This window comes from Photinus pyralis, unplaced genomic scaffold (assembly GCF_008802855.1).
Source record: "Photinus pyralis isolate 1611_PpyrPB1 unplaced genomic scaffold, Ppyr1.3 Ppyr1.4_LG2, whole genome shotgun sequence".
Lineage (NCBI taxonomy): Eukaryota > Metazoa > Arthropoda > Insecta > Coleoptera > Lampyridae > Photinus > Photinus pyralis.
This window is the reverse complement of record NW_022170403.1, coordinates 38451427-38460601: the sequence shown is the minus strand read 5'-3', so window position 1 is coordinate 38460601 and position 9175 is coordinate 38451427.

The window sequence follows — 9175 nt, the reverse complement described above, 5'->3', positions numbered from 1 at the left end:
GCGCGATGGAGGTGAATCAGATTGAACTATCAATGGACTTGTCAATGGAGACGAGACCTGGGTTCATCATTATGATTTTTTTTTTATTGCCTTTATTTTATAGTGGGCGGAGTGTTAGCTTATTAGCTATTCTCCCCACTCAACCCACTATACAATCACAAACAGCCATGCCTTACCTGGGATTCGAACCCAGGACCCTTGTAGCCAGAGCTAGAGCTACTAACGTAAACTCATCTGAGCTACGCAGGTTTTTTTGAATCGAAACAAGAGCCGATGCAGTGGGACTCTCAGGGAATTTTACTGATTGATTATATTATATATGAATAAGAGTAGTAAGGCAATGGGAAAATATTATGCAAATCCAAACACGAATATCGATGTTGCCATCTGAAAATCTGGACCCGGAGCTCAGAATCCAACATGGCGGCCAATTTCTGGAAATACACTTTTGCGAACGATTTTTTCGATCTAATCTGAAAACCATTTATAACGTTATTTCTACGTACGTACAGGGTACGGCAGGATAATAATCGTGAACAAATGTTTGAACAATTATTTCATAGTTTTTCTAACGTCAAACTTCGTAAAAGTGGAAACCTTTTTTATTAAGTGCTTCATACTGCTATAACTACTGTTTTTATTCGTTCACATCGTGTAGTTATGTATATGTTTTGGCAAGCATTTTGGTTCTTGTGCGTCGTGTGATAGATAACCGCGATGTTCCATTACCTCAAATTTGGAAGAATTTCCCTTCTTTAGACTTTAGAGGAAAACAAAACAAATTTGATTTGAGTTCTTGTCGCATTACCTTAGATGGCGCACTGGTGATTGCTGGAGGCTTCGGTGATAAAAGAAAAGTTTTCTGTAACCGCTCGACGATACAGATATCCTCCCTATAAGTTTTTACGATGAAGCGGATACTAAGGATCATTCTAAAAGCATTATCCAGTAATGCACAGCAAATTGTCCTGTCTGCTACATATACAGATGTATTCCCGTTGCGTCTTCATCACTTAGAGAAAAAAACTGGCAAGCGAAGTTTGGTTGATTACCGGTACTTCAAGAAGAGCGTCTTTGTTGTTGTTCATGATGTGCAGAGGAATTTTATTTTAAAAAGTGACAAAATCGTAAGCATCATGTAAAAATAAACTGTTGTTCTTTATAAATGACAAAGTTTTACTCAGTACCTCTCCAAATAGAAAGCCCATAAGCCGCCTCTGATTGCCAGGTTTCGGGAGCTGCGAAGCTTTATTCTAACAATTCTGAATTCCATTCTTTAGCATTTTATCCATTTCCATCATTGCTATTGCTGCATATGAGGAGTAATTCTCATTAGGTAGATCTTAAGATCTGAAATGTTGCCCAGACGGCCCAGACCATATATGTCCTTGATATCCTGGGGAAAGTTGAAAATGGCTCATTCTCATTCTCACAACGTTAGAATCAATTCCGGAGGCTGCTATAGATATCATTTGTGGTTGTAAACAGGATTGCTCGTCAAAACTTTGTCGCAAGGCTCAATTGACTTGTACCAATTCTCAATAAGACAATTGACCTAACTCCGTGAGAATGTGTTCGTGTTAATTTGTATTCACTTTTCTATATGATTTCATACTTTAATATCTCCTGAGTGACGGTAATTAATACCTAGCAAACGTAACCATTGTATAAGTAGCTATCAACACCCATGATATACTACAACTGCGTAGTATCATGATCAAAACCTTATAAAGGGAATTACCTATGCAATATAAACTCATGCCGGGAATACTAACGTTCCCCTAGACACTCAGCTATTTGTCAGTTTTCACTCGGTTCAGTCCAGGCATGAATGTGTAGGGATGCTCCGAGCCAAGCTTGCTCGCGAACTTGCAGGGTAACGAAACTTTTGGGCTCAGTTCTCAGTCGCCCTCATTAATCAAACTGCAAATTCATGAAAAAATATATCACTTTCAAAACTAGTTGTACAAATAATAAGGCCGCTCTTCACGGACGCGCTCCGCTTCGAGCTTTGCATGACAGTAATACGCGCGAGCATTGCATGAGTACAATTTTTACCCTTCACGTGCTGTCGTTGTTCGAAGTACGCCAAGTTACTGATTAACTAGTAGCAATGAATAAGTACCTATGATTACTTATTCAATGCTAGTAGTTATACTCTCGATGATATAAAACTTTCAAGGTAAGGACCAATTTTAGGTTGTTTGAATTTACGTCGAACCTATTCGACATTTTGAATTTTTACAAGGAAATTTTAAATAAGTATCTAAAACTGCAAAACATTGTCCATTTAACCAATTCTCTATCTTTAATAAGAACAAAGTTACCCATGCAATCCCACGCGATCTCGAACACACTGTATATACATATTTACCGAACGTACTGGCAACAGATACTAAATAAAATGAAATGACATAATATAGTATATTATACTGCATAATAGGGCCACTGACTGACTGTTACTACCAGTGATGCTCCGTCTACAATTCATTTAAATTTCGTTTAGTAAGAAATTTTAATGAAAGCTCCGATCCTCCGATCAATTTCTTTGAGAGTGTTTGTTAACAAAAGGGGCCAAGAGAAATCGCTGGAAATTATTTTCAAGTTTCTAGCTTTGTCGCTAGGGCGTACGATTGATGGTTAAGTAGAAAAATGACTTTTTTCCTAAAATATGCCCAACAAAGATGCATAAAAAATACATGCATCGCAATCATATCAATTTTTCACAGCTCATAAAATAAGAAGGGTGGGGGAAGGGGAACATCTCTTTAAGGAATTGTATCTAACTTCGGATTAGGTTAACAGATTTTCACAGACTAGGTCTTGTTGGAAAGACCTCTCTTCGTGAAATCACATTCTACATGAATAGAGAGTCCTTTTTAGTAAATGTGATAAGTGGTAGAAGGCGCGATGTGACATTAACATAAACTTTGCCGGTTTTTTTGAAAATTTCAAATGGAACCATATAATTATTATATGATATTATCAAATAAGATGAAAAAGTGAGAATATCGGTGAAAACCGCATTTTAATATCTGTTTTCTAAGCAGAGATATGGCGAAAATACGATCATTCACAAATTTTAACTGCAATATTTATATTCATTCAAGTTGGATTTGAAACAAATGAACACATAGCAACCGATAATTATGTCAAAGTCTGGTCAAAGTGAATGAGGCGATGGCAGTTCAAAATTAACATTCTATCTAAGCTTTGAAATTATGAACAACAAAAATTTATTCAAACTTTAAATCAGAGAAATATGAATTAAGTAAATAATAAAAGAAATAATAATTCTAATTAACGTAAATGCTCAATGGCTGCCATCATTTTCGATACAAAGACGAGTCTCTGCTGTGTAGAGAGAACAGTTTGCTTTAACTTCAGCTTTGGCTATGAATTATATTTCTAATTCTCGCCACCATATCGTCTCTTGTATTTGGCCTTTTTTTAAAGGACTACGTCTTTTGTCCTTTCCAACAAATACAAGTCTAAGCAAGTTAGGTCGAATGGTCATGGGCACCCATCGTGGTGATAATTCGCACGAAAATGAAAGGATGCTACAGACTGTGATAAATTTTGACAGTTTTTTACGTGGTATTGTGATTCTTTTGTTTCAGAGCCAACTTGAATGAGCATCAATATTGCAATTAAAATTTGTGAATGTTCGTATTTTTGCAATATCTCTGCTTAGAAAACAGATTTCAAAATGCGGTTTTCACCGATATTCTCACTTTTTCATCTTATTTGATAATATCTGTAAGAACCATATTTTAGGGTAATCCTTAATAACGAAAAAGTAAAATGTCAACGCAACCCCTATTTGATAAATGTGGCAAGCTGACTGGTCAAGTATGCGCGATCCTGCACATATGGGTGCAAGGGTCTTAAGGGATCGTGTTAAGGCAGTTAAGTTGCGTACGCGCTCTGGTTACGATCGTATAAGGGATGCTAAGTAGAGCATCGGACTATTAGTGAGTTTGGTGTAATAGCCCTTTAATGTGAGTGTCTCCCACGTGTAGGTGGTGAGTGTATTGTGTAGGCCATCGTGCTGGTCGTGCTTTGTTGTTGGGCTTAGGTAAAACCCCTCGCAGATATCCGGATATATGCCTAGGCTTTTAAAAGTGCATTATGTGCAAGTGCCTATGACGCGGTCCCGCGGGTAGCTCCCGTCGATTATACCGCTGAGTGATCTAGTCGCTCGAGTAGATCATGGTGTCGACCCAATACGAAACATAAAGGCCTCATTGTTAACAAAAAGAGTTCGGGGGTGAGCTTGACCTGGATGTCGTTCCCAGGTAGGGCAATGAGCGATATAGATCGACGTTACTGATCTATTGGCCGAGGGTCCTGATCAGAGGACCGAGGCGGGATGTGTATCCTAAATAATACACGTGCGCGCGGCGTAACACTTTCCCAAATAGGTATGAGCTCCATCTTAACCCTTCAGGAAGTCATCCTCAACGACGCATTCAACCCCAATCGCCAACCGGAGTGTTCGGAGATCCAGGAGAGCTTAGTGCCAGTTCGGGGCCAACGCCTCCCGGTGAGTTACTTAATTAATTGGCGAGGATCGCGGTTAAGCAGTCGCGATGTTTGTTTACATGACCCTTGAGCGCGGGAGACGACCAGTCAGACTGAATGCTGCCAAGCCAACCCCTTATGCGTAGATTACAGAGGGACGTTTCTAATGAAAGGTGAGTTTACAGTAGATTTGTCGCATCTTAATAATGAGTTCTAACCAACAATTAGATTCAATTTAATTAGCGATTTCCCTTGTTGCAATATAAAATACCCCCGCATTACATATCATATAATAATTAAATCGTTCCATTTTAAATTTTCAAAAAAAACCTGCAAAATTTATGTTAATGTCTCATCGCGCCGAGCATCGCGCCCTCTATCGCTCATCACATTTACTAAAAAGACTATTCATGTAAAATCTGATTCCACAAAGAGAGCTCTTTCCAACAAGACCTATTATGTTAACATCTGTTACCCTAATCCGAAGTTACATTCAATTCCTTAAAGAGAAGTTCCCCTTCCCACACTCCTCATATTTTATAAGCTATGCTATGATGCCAAATTGATACAAGATTGCTATGCATGTATTTTTCATGCATGTTTGTTGGGTATATTTTAGAAAACAAGTCATTTTTCTACTTAACTATGAATAGTATATTACAGTCGTAACGGGACACCCCGTAATACCTACGCTTCCGGGTGAATAAGGCTTATTTGTGTTTTACATATGGCGTTATACCTTATACGGTTATCATTTCCAATGTTTCCCATGGTTGCATGGATTGCGAAATCTGTAAATTTTTTTTATCACCCTTTCATTTCTCTTTTTCTTCTGCGACAACACTACGATTAGACCTGAAGCAACACATTTCCGTGACATTTTCGATTGCGACTTGAACCTCCTACTGAGACTTGTGCATTAACAACAACCCCGATGGACCTAGCCCCCCCCCTCACTATTGTGAATCAATTTACTCGTCAATTTAAGAATGGTATCCAATTTATGAGTTATTTAGGAGCTTTTTATATCGCAAGCTTAAAATTTTAGAGCTCGCTTAAATCACTAGGAATCTAAAATTTCTTATGGGGTCTACTTGGATTTTGCCCCCCCCCCCCCACTAATTCGAATTACTTTTTTCAAAATAAATTTTGTAATGGAATTAGGAGCTATTTAAGAGCTTTCATTTACAAGTAATTTCGATTTTTGAGCGCCACTCTTAAAAAAGCATATAGATGGGGCGGCCAGTTCCACTTGGACGTAGCCTCTCATCTGTTATCGTTTACTTATTTCAAATTAAGTAAGGGTAGCGGAGTTTCAGGGGTAAATGCCAAGACTAAAATAAACTTTTTATTAGACTTCCCCCCTACCATAGAGGAAATGCATATGCGGATAGGCCCCTACCTAGTAAAATACCAATTACAATCCGTGTTTCGTTTTGAAAAGAAAGTATTCTATTATGTTGAGGCGCAGAGCAAAGCGATGCAAGGTTTTTAGAGTAGTCGATGATGTCTGTCTGTCTGTGAACACGATAACTAACAAACGCTTGGACCGATTCGGTTGAAACTTTGTCTATTGAAAATGACCAATGACCCCGTAGGTTAACAACTATAGCAGTAGGTGTATATAATTATACTTTTCTCTTCAATTATGTTTAGTCTTTGAATATAAAATTAGGATTCAAAGGTTTAGTGTAGAGATAAGAAGGGATAAATATCGGTCGACGAAACCAGAAGAGTGATCACAACATATTTGTCTTTGTGTAATATCACTCATAAGTCATAATCATGGGATTGCATAAACAAAAGGTGGTTTATTTATGTCATGAATTATGATGCTCTAAAGTTAAGATCAACATGCAATGGAGAACTTCTCATATATTTTACATATTTACGTGTTATGTTTTAATGTAATTATTGACAATATCGTGTGACACTGTGACTGGTTAAATAGACATTAATATTCGAAATAACCATGTACAGCGCAATTTATGCCCTGTCATCAATGACAGTTTAACATTCACAGGCTAATTCATCAAAATTCCAAGGAAAACTTAATAATGTCACGAAAAAGCTCACCCTTTATCGATAGTCAGTCAAACAACACCAAATTGAGGTCCACGTGACCTGAAAGATCAACCACTTCAAGACATCTATTTTGCAGAAGGGATTGCAAACGAGGGACACAATATGCAGAGTGACCCTTGCACCTGCATCGAATAATAAATAATGCAATCTGAAAAAGTTACATATTCTTTTGTATACTGTCTAAACTTTGCCGTCGAAATTTGTAGTGCCTGGCTTTTATACGGGTTAATAAAATGAAACTTCTACTAAATTTAGATCAAAACATGTTGCATAAAAACAAAGTAACGTATACTATGCAGTGCTTCCGCGCGTCACATAGATAGTATCATATTAAGGAAAGTATCAAATGTTCTTCTCATGCAAATAGGAAATTGTATACGGCATAAAGCCATGAATTTTAAATGCGTTATGGGAATTTGGATTATAATTTCCATACATATTATGCAAATGAAGGCGAACACTTTTTTGTACGATGAGATTCTAACAATCCAATACTAGGGGTTATTAAATTAAATTATTAGTATTGCCAGAATATAAAATTTGCAATTTAGATTGTAATGAGAAACGATTTTGTTCACTATCGGTTGGTTATACCATTGAATAAAAACACTGTTTTTATTCAATGGTTATACTTATAATGCAATCTCAAACTATTTAAAAATCGGAAAATGAGCATTTAGTAGTAGTAGGTAACTACCTTCTTTCCAGGTCGGTGGATGGATGTGATTCGAGTTGTATAATCGTTAGAGCTGAAAAACTTACTTCACGTGGTTGCTTGGTATGACCACAGATTTAAACACTCTAAATATGTGGTATGACCCACACAATAGTTCAAAATTTCAGGGGTACTAATTATCAAAATAAATGAGACTATCAGTCCATTAATCAGCGATTAGTTGTTTTAGTATTCGAATTCTTCTACAACATTTCGTGTTTTACGAAAATAACATAGGTACCTATAGATAAGATTTTCTCAATCATTCCGTTCGTTGCTAAATGCGCTGCGATGGCGTCTTTATGTTACTATAATGTTTTCGTATTTAAATGTTAGATATTTGAAATTAAATTTTTAAAATTGATTTCAAACAAAGTTGGTTAGGATATCAAATTTAACGATTGTCGTTAAAAATTCACATTATTGTAAGTGACCCGATTCCTTACCAGTGGAATAGGATCATGGTTTTTTGTGTGTAACCATGTGCCCACATTATATAGATTCATGATTCATATTAGGACTACCATCCGCTTCAAGGCTTCAGAGATATGAATCTTTGGATGCTGTACTGTAGGATTTTGTAACGCCACTTTTGTACACACTCCACTACTTCAGACTTTCGCATTATTATGAGTTCTTTACTAATATATTTCTGTGTGCAATGGTATGTGTTACCCAGGATAAAAGATATAGAACCTGGAATCAAAATTTAAGTAATAGTTTTGACAATATACTGACGCTTGTAAATGTAAATTTTTCCTACAAATCGTATTGTCACTTATAATTGCACAAGAGGTTTGTATTTTACCGAGTAAATTTGGGTTGTTTAGGTAATGAAAATCTGTTGCCTAGCAATTAGACGAGAAAAACTGTCAACTAATAAAAATGCGACACCGCAGGTGGAGCATTTTTAGGTTGACAGTTTTTCGAGTCTAATTGCTAAAAGGAAACAGATTTGAATTGCCACAACCCAAATTTATACAAACCTCGAGTGTAATTCGGCAGGACAATTTAACGAACAAGAAATTCACCAATCTAATCAATTATTGACAGACGTCAAACTAGTCATATGGGTAAGGATAATGCGATTATTGGTTCGAAAATGAATAAGTGAAAAAACCACTAGTGCATTTGTCGCTGGAAAAGTTGCAGGTAACTTTTGCCGCTGTCAAAGTGACAATTACACTGCGGCTTATGTGATTTTTTATACATGAGTTGAATTGTCATTAAAACTACTAGTTTTTCGGATATTAACCATATAATTACACGTAAAATTAAAAAATGTAGGTACCATTTTGGCGCCCTACTTTGTGAGCGGACCCTGTATAATTCAAAATATTTTTAAAATATGGAGAATATTCAAACATATCATAATATAAGAGCACTCCATCGAAAAATCTTATCTTCAAAGCGTTAAGTTACTTCGCACAATCGTTGACTCACCCTGTACGGGCTGTCTGAAATTCGAGGGTGTTGTCGATTAAATGGAGGCATTTTTGGGCCTAATCTAACGATGCTTTGACAGTGAAACAATTTCGAATACCTTCGGAGAAGGTAGATTTCTTTATTATTTATTGTGGCACTGTATTTGAACCAATGACTCTTGATGCTCATCGCAACTTTTACTCCCGTATAAACTGGTATAATTAGATCCGACGTATTGGTCTTATTACTATTTTTTTAAATACCGACCTGAATTTTTTATTTTATATTATGAAAGAGTATCAAGCAAGCTAATTAAACGATCACCGTAAAGTTCTTATCAGTTAATAACAAATAGATGTTAATGTTAAAAATGTAAATACGAGTGTATTGTTTTACCCCCCAGCTTGGTTAGATCATTTGCGAATT